Genomic DNA, 24,839 nt, shown 5'->3' with positions numbered 1-24,839 from the left:
AATGGAACTCCAGAGGATAGGGTAATGTTATTGACTATTATACTGACATTAAAACAAATATTCGAGACAGAATCTCCAGATTTTATCTTCAGAGTGCATTCCTTGCAGTAACATAAGTGCGCGATCGTTATCGTGCTGTAACAGGCTGCGAATCGCGCTTAGTCAGTGGAGAGACGCTGTCCATTGGGTTCCACCGCACTCGGGACAAAGCGCGGCGCCGCGCCGCGCGCGCTCTCCCGCCGCCAACCCCGCGCACCAGAGACCCGCGGCCGCACATGCGCCGCGGGGCGGGAGAGCGGCGGGCGGCGCGAGTGATGGAATCCCGTCCGAGCGGAGCGGAATGCGAGCATGCGCGCTGGGGGTCCGGTCGGGGCCGGCGCGCCGGCGGGTGCGGGGAGAGGGAGGCGATTGGTTAGGGTCCGCGCCCGCGTGCGCGGTGCTGCCGGAGCGCGCGCGAGCCCCCCCCCCCCCCCCGTCCTCCCCAGCCCGCGAGCGTTCCCGACGGTTTTTTTTTGGCGGCGGCGCGTGCGTCAGAGGGAACGTCAGCGGCCGCTGTGCGAATGTCAACAAAAAAATGAAAACCCAGTGAGAGTGAGTGAGGGAAGAGGAGGCGAAGGGAGGAGGAGGAGGAGGAGGAGAGGAGGCGGCGCCGCCGCTGCTGCTGCTGCTGCTGCACGGCGCAGGGCAGGGGAGGGGAGGGCGGCTTTCGCTCGGCGCGCTGTACACGCGTGCGGGTGGCAGGTTTTGCAAAAAGGCGCTTCGTCTCCACGTTGCGGAGTGAGCGAGGGAGCGAGCGAGAGAGAGAGAGAGAGTCGCCTCGACTTGGCGCATTGGAAAACATAACTCAGACACGCTGCTCTCCCCCCTCCTCCCCTCCCTCCCTCCCTCCCACCACCATCACCACACACACACACACACACACATAACTCAAAACAAGCCCGCAGCCACGCCGATTCAGCTCATCTCAGCTCCCTCCCTCCGCCGGTGGCCGGGCTCCTCTGGGCGCACTGAATCATGAGGTATTTGTTTTGAACTTGGAGCTGCCTTGAACATAGTCGAAAGTTACCAGGGTAAGGAGGATGCAATCTGCTTATTTATGTTTTTAATCCCTTCCGAAAGTGGTGGAGGAGAGGAGGGAGGGGGGCTGTGGAAGTGTACATCACCTCCGCGATACAAGTGGCTGTTCCGATGTGATTTGCTGCAGAAAGGCTGGAGGCATTAGCAGCGTGGTTTGGTGAATTTTTTGGTTTAGTTCGAGCTGTCACGATGCGGGCAGGCTGAGTGGGAACTGGAACTCAGTCTCCGAGTCGAGGCCTTGACCGTGCAGCAGCGAGAAAAAGCATTACAGCTTCGCCGCCTCCTAGCCTTGGCATCTCACTCAGCATTCTGACATAATGCATTCAGCATGGACCTGCTTATGTTTTGCATTTTAATAGTTTAACAGCCAGTTGATTGTTGCAAAGACAGCTAAACTGTGTATGAACATGAGAAGATTTTGCATGTTTATGCATACATAATACGTTTGGAACTGGCAACAACTGGATGGTGTTCACAGTTTCTTTGTGCGGTTTTGAATTGATAACCAGTATGTTTTCATGATTTCTTTCACTGTGGGTGCATGCAACAAATTATGCCCTAAAATGCGGTGGTTGTGACAATGCATGAATGTCTTCGGGAGTTTCAGTGCAATGATCTTGTTTACTTGAGAAATATTGTCTGTTGCAGCAATCTGATTATATTTGCATACTTTTGAACAAAGTAAAGTCTGTGATTATCAAATCAGTTGAGTTTATGTTATTGTAAGATTGGTGTCGACCGACAAATGGGTAGTCCAGATAGTGAAGCTAGCATTTTGTCAATGAAAAATTGTAGCGGCGAGTACGCGACCGAGTTAATTTCGGAGCCCTCTGGCTAACAGCTTGCGAGCTTTCTATTTTGAAGTTACAACTTGGAGTATCTTGAAAAATGCCGGGGTTTCTCCAGATGCTGTTCGAGGTGGAGCTTGTTTCGCTTCTGAATTCATCAGCTTGGAACAAATGCCGTGGATGTTGTTTTTGCATGTGCTCTTTAACAATGACGAAACCTCAGCCTTAAAGCCGGGGCATTGGCTTAAAGATGAAATTTGCCATATAGGCTCTTTATTCCCTCCAGAATATGTTGCAGTTCTTTTGATCAATATAATAAGGGAGCCTGCGATTCCTGGATTTTTTTATGACTCAGTATAGCTGATGTTGAATGCAGTACGGAATTCTGACAAAGGAACGCGCCTTTCGCCGTAGTCTTGTTTATGCACCCTTGTGGAACTAGGGCCACATTGATAAGAAATAGCGATGAGTAAATGACCTGATTGATGCCTGTCATTCTGCCGCTACCCAACTACATTTCAGAAGAGGCAAGTGTTTTTTTTCCCCCGAGGAAAGGCGGTTTATGTGTTCTTTTGTATAATTAGGAGGTACTGAAAGGGTCTGTGGGACTTCGGGCAATATTTCGAGTCTGCAGGATTGTTAAGAGTCCTAGCTTTCGTGGTCTAGGCTGTGCCCCCAGTGTTGCAGGACAGACCCAGTACGGCCATGTTCTCCGAAACTACTCTCCATCTAAGATAACTAGCAATAATTTGATACAGTTTAAAGATAGAACACTGAGGTAACACACCTAAATGTATACTGTATACTACAAGTACAGTACTTACTCAAATACACTGCGAAAAAAAACTTAGCTGATGTTTCGTATACTACGTCAACATTTCTAAAACGTATCAGTAAAGGAAATTTATACTCCCCACAGGCACATAAAAGATGAGGTAATGTAAATGAATGGCTTTATAGGTCATGTGATCTAAAGCTTAAAGAACACCGTCAACCTGCTCCTAACATTCCCGAACCGTGATGTAAAGATTCAGAACGGGATAGCCCACTTCAAATGATGTGCTGCCTTAATATTTTGATCCTTAAGATATCCATTGATTGACCTCGGTTATTTTAAAAAAAATATATAATCCAAGGCAAAACGTTAAATAAAATAATCGCATTCTCTTGTGTTTCCTAAAGCTAACAGATATTTTAAAATATCGATCTCAGTTACCTGGAATTTAGTTTATATTACAGAATCTTTAGAAATGATGGGTTCTGACTGATGGCTAGGATTGAATGTTTGTAAATCATTACCAGCCATTTTCAAAGCTATTGAGATAGCACTTGCAATCTGAGTTTATCATTAATACAGCAAATCATCTCGGGCAAGATTCTTCAGGAGGACATTACTGATAATCTCGCCCACTCGCAACCTAGACCTATGTTTCTATTTACGTTATTCTTCGAAAATACCAGCATTTTTCTTTATTATACTACCTCTGATCGGCGATGTCAAACAGCATGATTCTCTCCACCCTTTCAAAAGCAGAGCTGGGACATAGAATGTCTTTTGGAACTCAAAGGAAAATGTTTCTAATCTTTGATCTTTATAAGGTTTTTACAAAACAAACAAGAAGTTGAAATTTCTAGAGAAATGCATTTAATAGGGAAATTCGGGAAGCTTGCGGAATGTAGGTTGGCCATATAAAATGTTAGGGACTGATTGTGCATTTTATGGCAAAAAGTCGTTGGTAACCTGAAAGTAAGCTTCTCTTTTTCACGAAGATTTTTTTCTTTGACGTCTTGTGAGAAAATATAGGTTGTTGGATTTTTTATGTTTTGTATATATACACAAGATTACTCAAATGTTGAAATATTAAATACACAACAGGATTGCCAGGCGTTACACATCAGCGATGAAAAATCATCATCAGTTTTTCACACACACACACAATTCACATTAGGATAACCTAAGCGGATACTTGAAGATCCCGCCCGGCATGTTAATAAAAGTAGTAAAATAATAAACGCATGAAATAAAAGACGTAGCAATGAAGCTTTTAGTAATGTGGTCCTATCGTTGACTAATGTGTAGGTTTAAAGTAATTCCACAAAACGCTAATTAATTGCGGGCTGCTGGTTTGCGTTGGAGTGCCCGTTACTTGCGCGCTGTGCCGAGGTGTTTGTGTGTGGTGACCGCGCGTCAGCACTTTGAGCAAACCCTGCACTTGTGTTGCTGACTCACCTGCGTACAAACCAAAACGTGACGCCAGTCCCACCTCCTTCACCCCACAGCAATGAATCATCGCGACCCACTCGCTGGGCACCGCGCTGCTCTGACTGACACACGGCGGCCGCCACTTACAGGTGGCAGGCGTCCCCGGCTGTCCAATCAGCGTTAACTGGGCGGGGCGGTTGGGCTGATTGATGGGCGGGCAGATGGGACGCTGTTGTGCGGTCATTGTTGGCAGCGCTCGGAGCCGAGCATTGCATTGCCCGCGGTGACCGTGTGCAGATAGAAAACTTGCCAGCAAAAATAATAAATAAACCCACGGCTGCACAGGACGAAGGAGCTTATTTCTGATTTCCGTCACTGTGTAACCAGTGGATGACTCACCAGCGTTGTTACTGATAACATTGTGATGAACCGCTTGGTCGCATCTCCATCACACTTGCTGGTGAGATGTTGGAAAATATTAGAGCAACGTCAATAACTCAAGCTTCACGTTGACCAGATTAATCAGCACATAATGTGCGATTTGTGTTTTTTTTAGTACCCATAGCCTTGACTTCGTAGTCTGGTTTAAATAAAGCGACAGTATACTTAGCTTCCTTTGTCTCATCTCAAGTAAAATTAAAAAGATTAGTGAAGGAAACATTGAAATATTCAAGCAATACGAATTTTAGGATAATTCCTGGAAATTATGTGCTAATCTATTGAATCCCCACGGTAAGTGTCATACCTTTTGCTCATTAACTCTTTCTTTCAAAACACGTTTGCTGCCAGTAGGTGACATGTAGAAAAGTGACCGAACATAAACACAGAATTTGCTAAGGGCATTCAGACATCAACTTGTATATTGTGAACTCATCGATAGGGCCCCGGTAAGAACAAAGCTGTGGGTTCAGTGCCAATTTTAGCAATTGACATTCAAGTGCAGCTTGAAGGAGTGTGGTGTTGAAAGCTTCTGTACTTAAGAGGGCGTCCCCTATGCCAGATGAATAATGTAGGTCCTATGGACTATCTTGAAGAATATTTTTCCCCAATGTTATAGCCAATACCTATCCCTCAACTATCATTAAAACTGATTCCAAAAGCATGTAAATTAGTGAATTTGTTTTCAGGAATATCAATGGAAATACACTTCAAAAGAAGTTTATTCTCTGAAAAAGAAGCTCTGTGTAATACCCCAAGATCAGTATAAATACAAGTCATTTTACCTCTCCCTTCAGTTTGCAGCTCTTATGCCATTGTCTCCTTGTCCTTCTCTCCTTCAGTGCTTTCCATTAGTTTTTATTTCTTGTTTTGTCTTTGCCTTAAACACATTCTCAAAGCTGGCCTGTTCACTCAGTCCTGATGAAGGGGCTCGGCCCGAAATGTTGATTGTACTCTTTTCCATAGATGCTGCCTGGCCTGCTGAATACCTCCAGCAGAGTGTGAGTGTGTGTGTGTGTGTGTGTGTGTGTGTTGCTGTTCACTCCTGCATGTGGTTCCCCTTTTAACAGTTTGATGCCCAGTTTTGCCTTTGAAATACATTTGGACATAGAACATAGAATAGTACAGTACAGTACAGGCCCTTTGGTCCACAATGTTGTGCCGACCCTTAAACCCTGCCTCCCATATACCCCCCCACCTTAAATTCCTCCATATACCTCTATACCTTTAGTAGTCTCTTAAATTTCACTAGTGTATCTGCCTCCACCACGGACTCGGGCAGTGCATTCCATGCACCAACCACTCTGAGTAAAAACTTCCTCTAATATCCACCTTGAACTTCCCATCCCTTACCTTAAAGCTATGTCCTTTTGTAATGAGCAGTGGTGCCCTGGGGAAGAGGTGCTGGCTGTCCACTCTATCTATTCCTCTTAATATCTTGTATAACTCTATCATGTCTCCTCTCATCCTCCTTCTCTCCAAAGAGTAAAGCCCTAGCTTCCTTAATCTCTGATCATAATGCATACTCTCTAAACCAGGCAGCATCCTGGTAAATCTCCTCTGTACCCTTTCCAATGCTTCCACCTCCTTCCCATAGTGAGGCGACCAGAACTGGACACAGTACTCCAAGTGTGGCCTAACCAGAGTTTTATAGAACTGCATCATGTTAAACCCCAAAACAATTCAGGAGTCATCAGGGCCTAAAGATTAATCTTTTGGATATCACCGTAGATAACCTTGGAGGAGAATGTTGCTTATTTTCTTTGGAGACATTAAATTAGATTTAAAACTACAAGAAATGGGAAGAGGCTAGTTATTTGGAGATAGGAGGAGTTTTTAGAGTGATAATTGGGTATACAATACAAAGTGGAGGTTGATAAGTTTTTGATTAGTCAGGGCATCAAAAGTTATGGGGAGAAGGCAGGAGAATGTGGTTGAGAGGGATCATAAACTAGCCATGATGGAAGGTGGAGCAGACTTGATAGGTTGATTGGCCTCTAATGTCTTATAGTCTTATGGACTTAATTCCAGCTAGATTTGGGAATTGTATTTTATTGTGTTTTCTAAGAGTTATTATTGGGTCCATCTTATTGGGTACTTTATAATATATACATTTCATCGTCCAAGGGGAAGCTCTTCATAAATATTACTTGTTCTTCAATATAAACATATTAAGCATGAGACTTTTTAGCTTTCTGCTCTGTACTAAAGTAAACTTGTTAAACATGGAACACAGAACAGTCCAGCACAGTAACATTTGCCTACACATAATCCATAACCCTCAGTTCCCATCATGTTCATGTGCCTCTCCGTATCCTTAAATACCTCTATCATATCTGCTTCCACCACCACCTCTGGCAGTGCACCCACCACTCGGTGTAATAAAACACTTGACTTGCACATTCCTTTAAACTTTCTCCCTCTCATCTTAAAGCAATGCACTCCATTATTTGACATTTCTAAAATGGGTAAAAGACTCTGACTATCTACCATATTGGCAACTCTCATAATATTAAAACTATTATCTTCAGCCTTTGAATCTCTGGAGAAAGCAATCCAAGTTCGTCTAACCTCTCTTTGTAGCTGATAGTCTCCCAATACAGGCAGCATCTGGTGAACCTCTTCTGCACCCTTTCCAAAGCCTCCACATACTTTTTGTAATGGGGTGACCAGGAATGCGCATAATACTCCAAATATGGTCTAACCAAAATTTTATGCAGTTGTAACATGTCTTCTTGAGAGTCCCCCGACTGATGAAGGCAAACCTGCAATATGCCTACCCTCACCGTATCTCTTGGTGTTTCCACTTCCAAGCTATGGACTTGGACCCCAAGATTCAGATTCAGTCATTTTTGTCCCTTTTAGATCCTTAAAATGGGGCTTTGGAATATTGGAATTAACATTTAATATAAGCAGAAATTTAACTACAGTATACAAATAGAACAAGCAAATAAAAATTGTCAGTATGACCTCTTGGAATTTATTAAATATCTTCTTTCCTTTTAACTATAAGACATGGAAGCAGAATTAAGCCATTCAACCCATCGAGCCTGCTCCACCATTCCATCATGGCTGATTTATTATCCCTCTCAACCCTATTCTTCTGCTGTCTCTGCGTAACCTTTGATGCTATGACTAACCAATAATCTATCAACCTCTAGATATACTTGAATGATTTGGCCTCCACAGATGTCTGTGGCAATGAATTCCATATTCCTCTAGCTAAAGAAATTCTTTCTCATCTCTGTTCTAAATGAATATTCCTCTATTCTGAGGCTGTATTCTCTGGCCCTAGACTCACCCATTGTAGGAAACATCCTCTCCACATCTACCCTGTCTAATCCTTTCAATGTTCGATAGGTTTCACTGAGAATCCTCCTCATTCTTCTGAACTCCAGTGAGTACAGGCCCAGAGCCATCAAATGCTTCTCATAATTTAACCATTAGTGTGGTTTGATCAATGCCTTATAATGTCTCAGCATCACATCTTTGCTCTTATGCGCTAAACCTCTTACATGCTAGCATTGCATTACCACTAACTCAACATACAAGTTAACCTTTGGGGAATCCTGCACAAGGACTCCCAAGTCTCTATGCACTTATGATTTTTTAATTTTCTCCACTTCTAGAAAATAAGTCTACTCCATTATTTCTTCGACCACTGTCACCTCTTTGCCTGTTCTCCCAATCTGTCTAAGTCCTTCTGCAGACTCCCTGCTTCCTCAACACTACCTGACTCTCCACCTATCTTTGTATCAAATACATACTTGGCCACAAAGCCATCAATTCCATTATCCAAATTGTTGACATATAATGTGAAAATAAGTTGTTGCAATACTGATCCCCGTGAAAAGCACCATTTGTCACCTGTGGCCAACCAGAATAGGCCCCCTTTATTTTGACTCTTTACTTACTACCAATCAGCCAATCTTCTATTCTTGCTAGTATCTTTCCTGTAATACCATGGGCTCTTAAATTAAGCAGCCTCGTGTGGCACTTTGTCAGAGCCCTTATGAAAACAAAGTAAGCAACATCCACAGACTCTCTTTGTGTCTGTTGTTTCCTTAAGGATTTCCAAAAGATTTGTTAAGCAAGATTTCCCTTAAGGAAACCATGCTTACCTTGACCTACTTTATTACATGGCTCCAAGTGACTTAAAATCTCTTCCCTAATAATGGGCTTCAGCATTTTCCCAACCACTGAAGTCAGACTAACTGGCCTATAATTTCCTTTCTTCTACTTCCCCTCCTTCTTATAAAGGTTGACAATTGCAATTTTTCTGTCCTCTGGAAACATTCCAGAATCTAGTGATTCTTAAAGGATAATTACTAATGCCAGCACAATCTCTTCAGCTACCTCTTAGAATCCTGGTGTGTAATGCATTGAGTCCAGGTGAGTTTATCTACTGTCAGACCCATCAGCTTTCCAAGCACCTTCTCCTTAGTAATAGCAACTATACTCACTTCTGCCCCTAGAATTAGTGGCATAATGCTAGTGTCTTCCACAGTGCAGATTGATACAAAATACCTACTAAATTCATCTGCCATTTATTTGTCTCCCATTACTATCTCTCCAATATTCACTCTTGCCTTGGTTTTACTCTTTATATATCTATATGTGATGGGATGGTGATATGTGTCTACCAAAGGAGGAGTAAGGTACTCCTTCTCTTTGCTGGCCTGCAGACAATCTATAGCACCTCCTTAGCCCCCCAATCTGGGTCACATGAAGCCATGGGAGCAGGTGGTGGATGTTTGTATGAGCAGTTGCTTCATATCACAGGTCTTGGTTATGTGACCTCTGATGAGTAATGATAAAAGCTGGGGTCATCCATCTTGTACAGATGCTGCCCAGACAAAGGCAATGGCAAACCACTTCTGTAGAAAAATTTGCCAAGAACAATCATGGTCAGGGAACGACCATGATTGCCCATGTCATATGGCACAGCCCATAACAAGTGAACGATTATCTGAAAGAATGTTTTGTATCCTCTTTGATATTTTTGGCTAGCTTACCATTATCTTTCATGTTTTCTCTCCTTATGTGTTTTCTAGTTGCCTTCTCTTGGTTTTTCCAATCCTCTAACTTCCAACTAATTTTTGCTGTATTAAATGCTTCTGCTTTTGCTATTAGAGGACAGTGGTGACTTCCCTTGTCAACCACAGTTGCCCCATCCTCCCTTTAGAATACAGTATCATCTTTGGGATTTATCTGTCCAGTGCCTTCCAAATTACCTCAAGACATTGCTGTTGTGCTGTCATTCTTGATAGTGTCCCCTTCCAGTCAACTTTGATCAGCTCCTCTTTTAAAATGAATTCAACTTACTAACTTTTAATTCTTAAAATAATGACAGAAGTTGCTTTCTAATGTTGTAGGTTGGTACAATCCTTTTGCTTAGGATGTCACTCTCATAGTGGGATTCTCTGCATATAAAATGATAACAGTCACCTTCAGATTCAGATACAGTCATTGCACAGTTTTTCATGTTTTTCTGAAAATAGTAATGGTTACAATGCTGAACCCTGGAGCACACCTCAGAATTCTGACTGTCAAACATGAACAAAAAAGATCTGCTTTCTGCTTTTTGACCAATTCGATCTTCAAGGTGTTGATTTCTCTTTAATTTTTTTTTGGAGACTTTATCAATCTATTCCATTGCTTTTTGAAATTGCATGTCTAGAGCAACATCCCTTTCTACTTATCACACTCCTTTTCGTTTTTTTGAAGAGCTCCAATTAAATTTATCAAACGTGACTTGTTTAAACACATTCACAACAGCGAATCTTAATTTCTAAGTACGTCTTAATAGTTTTCAGTTTATTTAGATTACACAATTGTAAAATGTAATCAAAAATTAACTACAAGTGCTTTAAAGTGCTCTAAGTGTTCTAAAATCAAATTATTCTGATGGGTTTTAAGGGGTTATCTTGTCATTGACATGAGGGACAAAAGCAGAGATTCAAACATTCAGAATAATATTAAACAAGTCAGGGTTCTTTTCACATAAACAGTCTTCTGTGTGTTTGATTGTATAGATGTTTTGGGGTCAGAAGGGGGAAGTTAGGACTTAGGAGCAGGGATGTGCGGAGTTAGAGGTCAGTCCGGAGTCTAGGCCTCCATCTGTGCTTTGCATTCAAAGACCACGAACAATGTGGACAAAGAACATCCGTGGATGGATGTCAGGCCCACAAGTGCCATGGATGAAGACCAGTGAGGACAAGGGGTGGGGCCCCCACCCCACAATCAGCAAGTTCCCTGCAGGATCAGCAGGCAGGAGGCACAAGGAATGATCCCAAGTACACAAGTCAGAGAGTCCTGCATTGGTACTGAAGGCTAAAGGTTGATTGGAAGTCCACATGGCCAAAGCCCTGAGAGTCTGTGCGTTCACTAAGGAAGTTTAGGTCTGATGTCTGTGAAACCCTGAGACTAATGGAGACTGGAGGCTCAGAGGTGGCCTGACCTTGCGTTGGAAGACTTCCTGTGTATATGAGTGAGTGAATGGAAGGAAAGGGGCTTGTTTCGTTTTTGTTCTGCTGAATGCGGCCATGAATGTGTGGCGATATTTGTGAGATGCCCCCAGTACAGGTTTAGGTTGGGTTGGTTGTTAATGGAAATGACATATTTCATTGTTTGTTTCGATGTATTTATGGTAAGTAAACAAATCTGAATTCAGTCAGATTGATATACATATTGTCACCTACCGGTATAAACAGAATAGGAGTCAAAATAAGAAGGAAGGAGGCAGAAGCCAGAATAAAAAACGTGGGGGGGGAGGGAAGAAGGTACAAGCTGACAGGTGATGGGTTCGGGAAAGTTGGTGGGAGAGGGGTATGAAGTCAGAAACTATCCCCTCCCAGCTTCTTATTTCATACTCCTCTCCCGCCCACCTGATCACACCTATCACCTGCCAGCTTGTACTCCCTCCCTTCTCCCCACATTATTCTGGCAACTGTCTCCTTCCTGAAGAAGGGTCTTAGCTCAAAACATCTACAATTTATTCCCCTTCATCGATGGTTGCTGACTTGCTGAGTACCTCCAGTATTTTGTGTGCATTGTTCAAGATTTCCAGCATCTTCTGAATCTCTTGTGCTTGTGCCAAAAACATAAACTAGCCATTGGTAAATCCAGTGTCAGATCAGGAGAAACCATGCTACGCAGAGGAGTGGGGGAGGGATAGTATGCTAGAAGGTGAAATTTATTTGTTTGTTTATTTATTTAGTGATACAGTGTGGAGTTGGCCCTTCTAGCCCTTCGAAGAGTGCTGCCCAGCAAACCCCAACAACTCCGATATAACACTAACCTAATCACAGGACAATTTACAATGACTAATTAACCTCTCCAGTTCATCTTTGAAGAGTGGGAGGAAACAGGAATACATGCATTTCACAGGAATGACGTACAGACTCCTTACAGAGGACACCGGGATTGAACTCTGAGCTGCAACACCCCAAGCTGTAATAGAGTTGCTCAAACTTTAATGCTCCTGTGGCACCCTATTTAGTACCACAGGGAGTAATAAAGGGCATAGCAAGTAGTATTCAAAGAGCAACTGGATAAGTAGGGAAGGAATAGAAGAACACTTTGATATGGTTAGAGGAAGGGGGGGGGTTCATTAAGAACATAGTTGCATGGCACTGAGTCCTTTTCTCAGTGATCTCAAGCAAAAGGGTAACTAGTTCACAGGGGAGCAATTTGGCAGTTAAGACAAATTATCTTTGGTGCCCTTAGGAAGATGGAAGTGGAAGATGTTGAAGTGCATGGCACCTGAATGGCAAGAACTCTAGTAGTGATCCATATTTCTGGCAAGTTTAATGATCACATTGTTCTCAGTATGTAATCTGCTCAACTATTTGCACTGAACAATAATTATCTAAACTATGAATGACCTCAATGTGATGGATAGTTTATTAGCATCTAAAAATTAAGAAATTGCTGCATATATGCGTTCTTTGTGAACTAAATTTAGGCGTGTCAGGATAGCATCTGCAACATTTTGCCCCTGTAATGCTGCTTAACTTTTCCAGCCAAGTAAGGAACACTTGAAACTATGAAGCTTCATTCTGGCAGGAGGTAATTTTTTCTCAGATGTTTTAAAAGATAGGCGTTTTTTTTCTAACTTCCTTTTCAGTTCATTTGTTTCAGGCTTACACAATCTTTCTTTCTCTTTTCTTCATAGCTCTTTCGGTACCTGGTTTGACATGAATTCTTACTATTTTGTTTGCCGATTATTTTTGTTCATTAGAATCTTTAAATCTCTTTGGTTAATGAGGTAGATGATTGGTTCCCTGTTTCACTCATGACCCAGATACACTGATGAAGTTGCAGCACCACTGTCAACTTGTACTTGAAATAATTTCTGATGCAAAATTGTTTAAGCTCAAAGTTGAGAGAAAATGTGCGTAATGGTGTAAGCTAAGAGATACGTCAGTCACCACATTCATGGTCCGAGCAAATACAATTTTAAGTTTAGTTCTTCAAGCCCCAAGACTGGAAACCCACATTCCTAACTGTGATCAGGAATACTGTTGATTGTGTTTTTTAAAAAAATTTTACATGATGGTAGTGATGGAAATAAGAAAGAACACCTTTTTGGAAAATAGAAGCCTTGAATTATGTTTCTAGACTAATTTGTCCAGAAGTGGGAGCCTGGCTAAAAGTAATTAGTAGATCTATTTACATATTGCACTGTGAGCTGTTCAATTCTAGTTAGTGTTAAAGACCTTCCAAAATATACTAGCAGATATTTTGATTTGACAAAGAAATAAGTTAACCAGCTTCTCTTTCTGCAAGCCAAACATTTCATTTGAGCTTATCTCGTCCGTTTTGCATTTATGCATTTGTAGTGGTATTCTGTATCCTGAATACATTGAAACATCAGTTGTCATTTTTTTCAAAGCATTGTTTGTTATCTGAACATTGCATTCAGTGAAGTGAATAAATTCAATTTTGCTGGGGAAGCTGCAGCTGTTTTCTGAGAAATTAAAGTGTGTGTGGGAAAGCCAGGTTCAGTCAACTTGTCTAAACAACGAAGATCACAAGACTGAATTGCAGTCATGCCTCTGGTGACACTGATATTTATTGCCACTCACTGGCTATAGATGCTTTTATAGAGAAATTTAAAGCAGTTTCCTTTTATTATTGTGGGCATCACTGAATCGTGGCTGAAAGAAGGCTGTACTGTAGTTGGGAACTTAATATGAAAGGATATACTTTGTATCACAAGGACAGAGGAAGACATAGGCGGTGGTGTGGCTCTGTTGTTAAGAGATGGAATTACATCTTTAGAAAGAGGTTACATAGGGTCAGAGAATGTTGAATCTTTGTGGGTGGAAATAAGAAGCTGCAAAGGTAAAAAAAAACATTCTGGAATCATATATAGACCTCTAAATAGTAGCCAAGATGTGGGGTTGAGATTGCAAAGGGCGTTGGAAAGAGCATGTAATAAGGGGGACTTCAATATGCAGGTGGATTGGGAAAGTCAGGTTGGTGTCAGATCGGGGAAAGCCCATCATAGATTGGTCGTTGTGTAATAATCCAGGCTTTATTAAGGGAGCTTGAGGTAAAGGAACCCTTAGGAGACATTAATCATAATGTGATTGAATTCATACTGCAATTTGAAGCATGTCATATGTATCAGTATCGCAATGGAATATAGGAAGTTACAGAGGCATGAGAGAGGAGCTTGCTCAGGTGGATTGGAGGAGGATACTGGCAGGGATGACGGCAGAGTAGAGATGGCTGAAGTTTTTGGGAATAGTTCATAAGGTGCAAGATAGATATGTCCCACAGAAGAAATTGCTCTCAAATGGCAGAGGTAGGCAAATGCAGCTGACAAGGGAAGTTAAGGACTGCATAAAAGCCAAGGAAAGGGCAAATAATGTAGCAAAAGTGAATCAGAAGTTCGATGATTGGGAAGATTTTAAAATCCAACAAAAGGCAGCTAAAAAAAACCGTAAGAAAGGAAAAGATGAAATATGAGGGCAAACTAGCCAATCATATAAAGCAGCATATTAAAAGAATTTTCAGTTGTGTAAAAAGTAAAAGGGAGGTGAGAGTTGATATTGGACCACTGGAAAATAATGCTGATGAGGTAATAATGGGGACAAAGAAATGGCAGATGAACTTAATAAGTACTTAGCATCAGTCTTCATAGTGGAAGACACTAGCAGTGTCCCAGAGGTCTGTGAGTCTCAGGGAGCAGGAATGAGTGCCATTTATTACAAAGGAAAAAGGGCGAGTCATACTCATAGGTCTTAAGGTGGATAAGTCAGCTGGACCAGATGGACTATATCCCAGAGTTCTGAAAGATATTGCTGAAAAGATAGCAGATGCATTAGCTATGAATTTGATTCTGGCATGGTTCTGGAGGACTGGAAAATTGCAAATGTCACTTCACTATTTAGGAAAGGACGAAGGCAAAAGAAAGGAATTTATTGGCTGGTTAGCCTAACCTCAGTGGTTAGGAAACTGTTGAAGTTCATTATTAAGGGATACTTGGAGACTAATGATAAAATAAGTCAAAGTTGGCATGGTTTCTGTAAAGGGAAATCTTGCCTGACAAATCTGTTGGAGTTCCTTGAGAAAGTAACAAGCAGGGTGGACAAAGGAGAGGTAGTGGATGTCATTTACTTGGATTTTCAGAAGGCATTTGATAAGGTGCCACACATGAGGCTGCTTAGCAAGATAAAATCTTATGGCGTTACAGGAAATCTACTCCATGGATAGAGGAATGGTTGACAGGCAGGAGGCAGCGAGTGGGAATAAAGAGGGCTTTTTCTGGTTGTCTGCCAGTGACATGGTATTCTTAAGGGGTCAGTAATGGGACCACTACTTTTCACATTGTCAATGATTTAGATGGCTTTGTGGCAAAGTTTGCAGATGATACAAAGATAGGTGGAGGAGTAGGTAGTGCTGAGAAAGCACTGTGATTGCAGAAGTACTTAGACAAATTGGAAGAATGGGCAAAAATATAGGAGATGGAATACAGACAAGAGAAAATCTGCAGATGCTGGAAATCTGAGCAACACACCCAAAATGCTGGAAGAACTCAGCAAGCCAGGCAGCATCTAGGAAAAGAGTATAGTCGACCTTTTGGGTTGAAATTAAAAATCCACTTGGGATTGATGCTTTCTTTTGATAATGTTTTACAGGATTCCAGTACATTGGAATGTAAGAAACAGGAGCAGGAGTGGGCTACATGAGCCCTTACAATATGTTCTGCCTTTCCATAAGATCATAAGTGATACCATGCCTTTGCAAATTTAACTTTTCGATTCCCATTTCTACTGATACCTTCAGTATTTGAATATGCGCAATATCAGTCATTATCTATCAGTGTCCAGAAATCTATCCGCCTTAGCCTTGAATACGCTCTACGTGTGAACATTCACAATTCAGTGAGATAGGGAATTTTGTGTGGTCATAAATGTCTGATCCTATATCCTGAGGTGTTGTGCTCTAGTTCTAGACACCACTGATAGAGGTAACAACTTCTCACCGTCTACCAGGTCTACCTTAAAATCTTGCATCTCAGTGAGATCACCACTAATTTCTCTAATCTTAAGTGAGATTCCAGATTGTTTAATGTCATTTCCTATACACAATATTGCATAGCTGTACAAGGTATTTAACCATCTTTCCTTTTGTATGTTCCCCTCAATCCAGGAATCGGTTGTGTAAGTAATTCTAATACATGGCTGTTACAGCAAGTAATTAGCCAAAACTGCAAATCACAAAGTGCCAAATAAAATTCCAGTCTTCAGAGAGAATTTGAATACTTAGTAATAGATTGTCAGGCACTATATATAAAAATATAAATCTGTGTGTGTCTTTAGACCGTAGTGCATTTGTGCTACCATATAGGCAGGCATTATCAATAGAGGTATGTGGGTAATTTTCGAGGCAATATTTCTCTCATCCTCCACTTCTGAAACCTAGCAGATGTGCTAAGTGATTAACACCTCTAATACCTGTGTGTTGTGACATAGCATATTGGTGTGTGGTTGTTGATCTATTTTGCAGACTTGCTTTTCAGAAACTTGCTTACGTCATTTGTTTTCGTTTGAAAGTCTCTATTCATACAGATAAAATTGCCTAATATTGATAAAAATGTACAGGCTTGTTTATCGTTCAATAAAGGTTATTTTTTCTCATTCTCACAGTATGCCTTAATTAAATAACCTTTTGATCTGAGCTCAATTTAGCAATTAAATGCCTGGAACTATGCCATCTTTGTAAAATAATGCAAATAATCTTTTGGGAGATTAATGGTGTTATATTTATTAACTGGTATTGTACATGCAATTTTGAGAAGTATATAAAAAGAAGAAAATTTTGAAAAGTCTCAGTTGATATGTCATGAACTTAAAATGGTATCTGTGGTTCTCTCCTTGTGGATGCTGTCTGACTGGTACTTTCTGTGTTTATTTCAGATTTACAGAAGCTTTGATATTTTGCTTTTCTATTAAATTCTTCATGCTTAGACAGGATGGAGTTGGAGGTTATGGAGTTGAACTTATTTTTAGGCTTTTTCTGTACATAGTTTTGTAGTCAGTTTGAATCAGACTGGGAACTACAATTGTGCAGATGATTCAAAGTCCAATTCAGGTACCTAATAAAGTGGCCACTGAGTGTATGTTCATGGTCTTCTGCTTCTGTGGTCCATCCATTTTAAGGTTTAATGTTTATGTGTTTAGAGATGCTGTTCTGCACACCACTGTTGTAATGCATGGTTATTCGAGTTACTGTCACCTTCCTGTCAGCTTGAACCAGTCTGGCTATTCTCCTCTGAACCTTCTCATTAACAAGGCATTATCACCCACAGAACTGCCTACTCACGGGATCTTTTTTTGTTTTTTGAACCATTCTTTGTAAACTCTAGAGATGTGTGTGAAAATTGCAGGAGATCAGCAGTTTCTGAAATACTCAAACCACCCTGTTTGGCACCAAGAATCATTCCACAGTCATAGTTGCTTATGTCACATTTCTTCCCAATTTTGATGTTTGGTCTGAACAACTACTGAATCTCTTGACCATGGTTGCGTTTTTATGCATTGAGTTACTGTCACATGATTGGCCGATTAGATATTTACACATTTATAATACATTCCAGCCAGTGAGTGTATATGTTCATTGATAATAAATTTATTTGATCGATGAAAAACTTGGAGATGGGAAACAGAAGTTAATGCATGATAGTAATAATATAATTGGGATGGAATGATAAAGCATATGCAAAATATCAGCCACAATATTATTCAGTGGCAAATTGCTGTAAGGGACTGTATGGTCAACTATTGATTCTAATTCTTGCAGTTATCCATTCTGTCAGAACTCCAGAATGCTCGTCTATTAAGTGGAAATGGATCCAGATTTGTGATGTTCTGGGAACAACAGTTGCTGATCTTGATTATAATAAAGTGTAATTAGGAACCAAGGCATTTTACTGAGATTTTTCAGGGACAGTGAATAAAGCAAAGGTTTTTTTTTACCTCATTTTCCATCCTTTAGTCCAAGTGTGATTCTGGTAAAAATCTAGGAAGTGGAACATCTCACTGTAGAAACTCAAATAAAACTGAAGTAAATTTTTCAGAAAGCTATAAAGATAATTTTTAGAACAGTGAAATTGTACATTTTATGTCTCTAGGCTGATGTTACTTGAATTAATTTCTCTGGATCTCTTCTGAATGCTCCTATTTCTATGATTTAAGTTTGTGAAACTCACTTTGAATGTAATCCTCTGCACCAGTCGGAATCACTTTACATGTGTCAGCTATATCTAAGATACATTCTGTTGCTTTATTGTAAAATAATAAAAAATTCTATTGATTCCTGAATCTTGTCCCCAAAATTAAAATATTTGCTTCCATCTGTACAAACAAAATCCATTATATCTTGTATATCCTTGGGAACTTGAAATCAACAACTGCCTCTGTTGATTTATGCTGAGCTAGGGATTTTGAATTAAAGAAGATATAGGTATGAATTTTGCAGTCTCTCGCAAAGTGATAGCACTTGTAGCTCACAGCAAAGAATGTTTTACAATGAGTGGTATTGCATGCCTTTTACCTTTTTTTGGTTTGAGGTAAAGCATTATGTCAGTCTGATCCCTAGAGTCCAGCAACAGTCATGATACAAATCAATAAATGCAAAATGGATTCATTTCAACGGATGCTGCCCGACCTGCTGAGTTCATCCAGCTTATTTGTATGTGTTGATGATACAAATCAGGCTTGGCTATTGATTGTGTAGGAGCCTTGTATCTGTTTTCTATGTGCAATGTATTCAGTATTGCACCTTTATTATGTTTATTATGGTAGCTAATCATTTGTTGGGGGGTCATTGTGTAGTGAAGAGAATAAGTTACGTATTCGTCCTTATTCTGGTTAATTTAGAGCTGGGGACTGTCGAGTGTCATATCTTTTGTTGACTGCTGAACTTAGCTAAATTACACTCAATATCATTAGTTTTAGTTTCATTAGTTTCATTTCATCAATTCAAGATTGTATGTTTTGCTAGATGCTAATAAAGGGTCGAATACATTTCTTTGTCTTTTTAGAATATTATTATTGGATTGATCAGAGGTCATGTCATACAGGATAACAACCCGTGTGAGATCTCCAGCAGTGGCATTGGTTTGTTCAAGTTTCTGCTACAGATTGTATTAAATAATGTCAACAGATGGCATCTCAGGTGGTAAAATTACAAAAGTCTGGCAGGTTATGAAGTAAAAATTGGCAGGTGCGCATGAGATTAAGTTAGAAATTGGAATATCATAAATCAATTAAAATATTTTCTTAATTTAAGTTGTGCTGAATTTTGAAACAGTTATTGGAGGAATTGACACCCTCCAAAGAAGTGTTTCCTAAGGGGAGAAAATATGTTGCATTTCTAAAATATTTCTTAGACCAATTACTATAAAGCATAGCATTCCGGGGAAGTTTCTAACAAGAGTATATTGTAAATATCTGAATTTCTTGTCAGTTCACTGATTTCTGTTGATATCCAAGGAGAAAGTTGCAGAATAGCACACCTTTTGGACTTGCATCAGTGAGGGTAATTACACTTTTCTTTATTTGAATGCATGTGAATGAATTAATGAATGATCTTTATTGCCATTATATATAGGTACAATGAAACTCTGTTTGGCTTCCTCTCAGGCAATTAAATAAAGCGGTAGATAAAAACAAGACAGTAATAGAAAAACAGTATTAAATAGATAAGTAACAGAAAATAAGTTGCTGCAGCAGCACCAGAATATCACAGTAATGCACAAAGTGCTGTTAGTGCAAGTATTTGAGTCCTTGTGTGTGCTCACAGTTTCAGTCATTGTTCTCTGGGAGTGGTGTGATAGAGGCCACAGCTCTGGGGTAGAAGCTGTTCCTCAGTCTATTTGTTCTGGTTTTTAGTGTCCTGAACCTTTTGCTGGACGGAAGCGGGTAAAACAGGGAGTGGCCGGGGTGTGTGCTGTCTCTGGTTATACTGATTGCTTTCCTCCTGAGTCTGCAGGAATAGATGGTGTCCAGTCCTGGGAGCTCCATCCTGACGATTCACTGGGCTGCCTTCACCACGCGATGCAGGTCTTGTCGCTCAGTGGCTGTGCAGCTAGCATACCACACTGTTGGTCAGGATGGTTTCAGTTGTTCTTCTGTAGAAGTTAAGCAACAGCTTTTGTTGGAGTTTAGCCTGTTTCAGCTTCCTGAGGAAGAAGAGTCTTTGTTGTGCCTTTTTTACAAGCATCGAGGTGTTGGTGGTCCATGTCAGCTGCTTTGACAACATAACTCCAAGGAACTTTAGGTGTTCCACATATTTCAGAAGTTGATACTAGATTCTCTCCACTATGGCAGTGAACACTGAGAGCTTCATTGTTATTTTAAGGATTCTGTGGATTCTAAGCAATTTGTGTCCTTAAAATGATATAACTTTTCACATTATGGATGAAATCATTAGTTTGGTGTCTTTATCAGACACTAACTGTCCTGTTAAAATTATCTAATAGACATGGAAATGTTCAGTTTAGATACTGTTACACTTAGTAAGATAATTTAACCAAATTTGTATTTCTGACTTAAGAGTTCATTTGTAAAATTTGTGCACACTTTTTTCCTGATTATTAAAGGCTGGACAGTTGTATTGTGCCCATATCACGGTGTCGCCAATTAGCTAATGCACATAAGAGACTCCTCGGGAATGCACTGGTAGGAGCACAGTTAAAGCATTCCTGCACTGAATACTGTCTGGGACAGTCAGTCGTAGAGAGATACCTTGTAATGTACATGGTGGATCAGCAGCTCAATGCAAAGGAGGCTCATAAGTAAAACTTGGCCCATTTTCAATGTAACTTTAAGAGCTCATATTGTATTTCTTTGCAACAAAATTGAGGCCTCTAATTCAGACCTAGGCTAATGCAGTTTTTATTGGCAGCAAGGATGAAGGGAAATTCGCACAGTGGGAAAAAAGAAAACATTAATTAATTAATTGATTAATTGAGCTGCAGTGTGGAATAGGCCCATCCAGTCCTTCGAGCCTCACAACCTAGCAACCCCTGATTTAACCCTAGCCTAATGATGGGACGATTTACAATGACCAATTAACTTACCAACAAGTATGTCTTTGGACTGTGGAAGGAAACCAGAGCATCCAGAGGAGACCCACATGGTCACAGGGAGAACATTCTAACTCCTTACAGGTAGCAGTGGGAATTGAACCTGGGTCATCATACTGTAAAGTGTTGTGCTAACAACTACACTACTGTACAATGGGACTAAAAGGCAGGTATTCCCAGGGTTCTAGGACACATCCCATAGGTTGGAAAGCAAAATATGTAAATAACTATTTAAGACAGGAGAGTGAAGCAGTAGTTTGTCATCAATTGGAATGAAATGCTGGAATGTATTATAAATGAAGTTAACAAGACAATGTAATAATAAGATTAGATAGAGCCAGTATGAACTTATGAAAGGGAAATTATGCTTGACCAATTTGTTAAAATTAGTAGAATGGAGGAGGATAAGCTGCTTGATGAGGTTATCAAATAAAATTAAAGTGTATAGCATATTCTGACATGAATTGGCTATTTATAAATAGACAGTACCCAGAGAATAGAAGTAAACAGGTAATTTTTTGCTTGAAAGGCTATGACAATACAATAGAGATCTGTGCTGGGGTCCCAGCTACTCTCAATCTCTTATCAATGATTTGGACAACAGAGCAAGTATAATACATCTAAGTTTGGTGGCAATAGAAATTGAAGTTGCAGTGTTGTCTGCAAGAAGAACACAGATAGGCAAAGTGAATTGGCAAGACATGACAGGTGGAATGAGATATGGTAAAAATATGACATCATCTTCTATAGTAGAAAAGAACATTCTTTTTAAAAGGTGTGAGCTTGAAAGGTGTTGGTCTTCAGTGGGACTTGGAGATTTTTGTACATGAAATGCTGAAAGTTTACATGCAAGTTGAGTAAGTGGTATGCTTTTTATGCTGTAAGGGTGATTTGAGTTCAAGCTTTGCTCTATATAGGCACCTAATGAGACTGCTCCTGAAATATTCTGTAAAGGGATTCATCAAAGGTTTGCCAGATTTGGTAGGCTATTTATATACATGTAATACATAGACTGTGTCTATACAGTCATGATTTTAGAAGAATGGGAAGTGATCTCATTCTGAATTAGCCTATCACAGTAGATGCATGGATGATGGTACCCCTGCTTCATATGTCTAGAACCAGACGCCACAGTGTCCAAAACAATGCAAGGTAGAGATGAGAAATGAATGGTTCTAGGGAATTCTCTGTCCAAGAAGGTTGTGTAAATGCAGTTGGTGAATATATTCAAGGTTTAATAAAAAATCAATGAATGTTTTGTTATAAAGTGCATGGCTTTGGTGTGGGGAAAATGGACTGAGATAAAATAGTAGTCAAGACCGAGTGGAATAGTGAGTAAGCATAATGACTGAATGGCCAGCTACTGTTTCTATATCATATGTCCTTAAGACATTATAACAAGAAGCATGCTAAACTGATACTAAAGTAATATTTAAATAAGGTTCGCTGTCTGTTAAGTTTATTTTTCTATAGATTTCTAATCCTATGATGAAGTAAGAGTGATCATAAATTGGACAACCACAAATTTCAATATCAATCATATTCCTGTAAAGATAACCACAAAACAAGTAACTCTGCTGCTTTTATCTTTTCCCCTTAATATCTAAATGGTGCTAGAATGCGACCACAAATCCCAAAAGGCTTCTCTGAAGTATTCAAAGATGAACAGTTGCTGGACATTAATTCATCTCATTTCTGGGAACTGATTTGTTTTGCAGAATGCTTATTGTATCTGTGATTGAAAACTTACAAAGGGTGAGATGACTTTTCTGGTAGGACTGTATTTGGTTTAATTAATTTTCCTACAAACATAGCAAAATGAAAGGTGTTCACAGTTCACACATTATGGCGATCAACATTAAATAGAAATTGTCCGTCTTTTTTTTATTGTAAAAGTATTTGGTGATTTTTATCTATTCTGTGAGTTCAGACAGGTCACTTCCCACATCCTGTCTCATAGAGATACGAAAGCAAAAATAAAAGCAGAATTCTCAGTGGGTCAGGCAGCATCTGTGGAGTGAAGCACATTAGCGATTTGGATAAATGACGTTTTATCAAAACCAGTGTTTACTTTATGCAAGTATTGTTTCGTGAACCTTCATTGGCTTTCCATAAACAAACATTTAACTCGTCTTTTTTTACAATTACTTCCAGTCTCATCTTACACTATGTCTGGAAATACCCGGAGTCAGTCTTACATACTAATGACACTTTTCATCCCTTCTGACTGCATACTTGGTATCTTCTTCTTTCGGTTTTAGCTAAAACTCATTAGACAGCATTAATGTCTATGAAACAGAAGCTTTAAGTTTATGCCCCACCTCAGTGGTTGGGCAAGTTGTTAAGCTGATGCCCTGAATGTTCTGTTTGGAAGTTATGGAAGATTACACGCTATTATTGCAAAGGAGAACCAGGGAATTATCCCCAAAAGCCTAACTAACTTTTATCCCTCAATCACAACATATCTGAAATAGGTTACCTGATTGTTATCACAATGTAATTTGTGTTTGCCACATTGTAATTTTCTACATTATAGTAGTACTTATAATTCAAAATTATTTAATTTTCTCTGAAGCATGTTAGTATATTCTGACAGGAGTGTGAAAGGTGTTATACAAACATAAGTTTTTGTTTGTTTCTGGAGTGCTCTAGCTAAACTCCAGATGCTGTTTCCCTTTCATTCATTTGCTATGCATGGTGTCAAATGAATGAAAAAGAAAATTATTTTGGATTAGATATTTCATTTACTCCAAGTCTGAATTCAATGCAGTTTAGATGTAGAACAAAATACCTTCATTGTACCTTGGTTCCAATCAGGGTTGGTTCCTTTCATATTTTTCCATTTCAGCCTCAGTGAGATTGCTGATTTCAAGAAAATTCGAATATACTTGTCTGGATGCTCAAGTCCACCTTAACCAGCGAACCTAGAAGAATAGAACGTAGAAATCTACATGTTGTGCCGGACACGTAACCTACTCTAGAAACTGCCTATAATTACCCTACCGCATAGCCCTCCATTTTTCTAAACTCCATGTACCTGTCTAAAAGACTCTTAAGAGACCCTATTGTGTCTGCCTCCGCCACTGTCACTGACTGTGCATTCCATAGACCCACCACTCTCTATGTGAAAAAATACCACTGACATCCCCTCTGTACCTACTTCCAAGCACCTTAAAACTATGCCCCCTCTTGTTAGCCACTTCAGCCCTGAGAAAAAGCCTCTGGCTATCCACTCGATCAACATCTCTATCAGGTCACTTCTCGTCCTCTATCGCTCCAAGGAGAAAATGCCAAGTTCACTCAACCTATTCTAATAAGACATGCTCTCCAATCCAGGCAACATCCTCGTAAATCTCCTCTGCACTCCTATGGTATCCACATCCTTCCTGTAGTGAGGTGACCAGAACTGAACACGGTACTCCATGTGGGGTCTGACTAAGGTCTTATGTAGCTGCAACATTACCTCATGGCTCTTGAACTCAATCCCATGGTTGATGAAGGCCAACACACCATACACCTTCTTAACAACACTGTCAACCTGCACAGCAGCTTTGAGTGTCCTATGGACACGGAACCCAAGATCCCTCTGATCCTCTACACTGACAAGAGTCTACCATTAATACTGCAGTCTGTCCTCAAATTTGAATGTCATACAATGATTCTGTGCTTTAAATCCATGTCCACAATGTTGCATATTTAGCAACAACCTACTATAGCTTTTAACTCCTGC

General features: G+C 40.2%; 1 protein-coding gene across 2 annotated transcripts in view; it reads left to right on the top strand.

The window, feature by feature from the left end:
• Nucleotides 1-558: 558 nt before the first annotated feature.
• The window catches only part of bach2b (BTB and CNC homology 1, basic leucine zipper transcription factor 2b), a 332,889-nt gene continuing 308,608 nt past the window's right edge, over nucleotides 559-24,839 (top strand). Inside the window, exon 1 of one of the 2 annotated variants that reach the window (XM_073057476.1) lies at nucleotides 559-591. The gene's annotated coding sequence lies outside the window, so the exon portion shown is untranslated. Of the gene's footprint in view, nucleotides 592-696; nucleotides 1,071-24,839 lie in introns of those variants that run through there. The other variant, XM_073057475.1, reaches the window with a different exon arrangement.

The sequence above is a fragment of the Hemitrygon akajei genome, chromosome 9, assembly GCF_048418815.1.
Source record: "Hemitrygon akajei chromosome 9, sHemAka1.3, whole genome shotgun sequence".
NCBI lineage: Eukaryota > Metazoa > Chordata > Chondrichthyes > Myliobatiformes > Dasyatidae > Hemitrygon > Hemitrygon akajei.
Note: the sequence above shows the minus strand (reverse complement) of the source record. Positions and strands in the feature narration are given on the sequence as shown.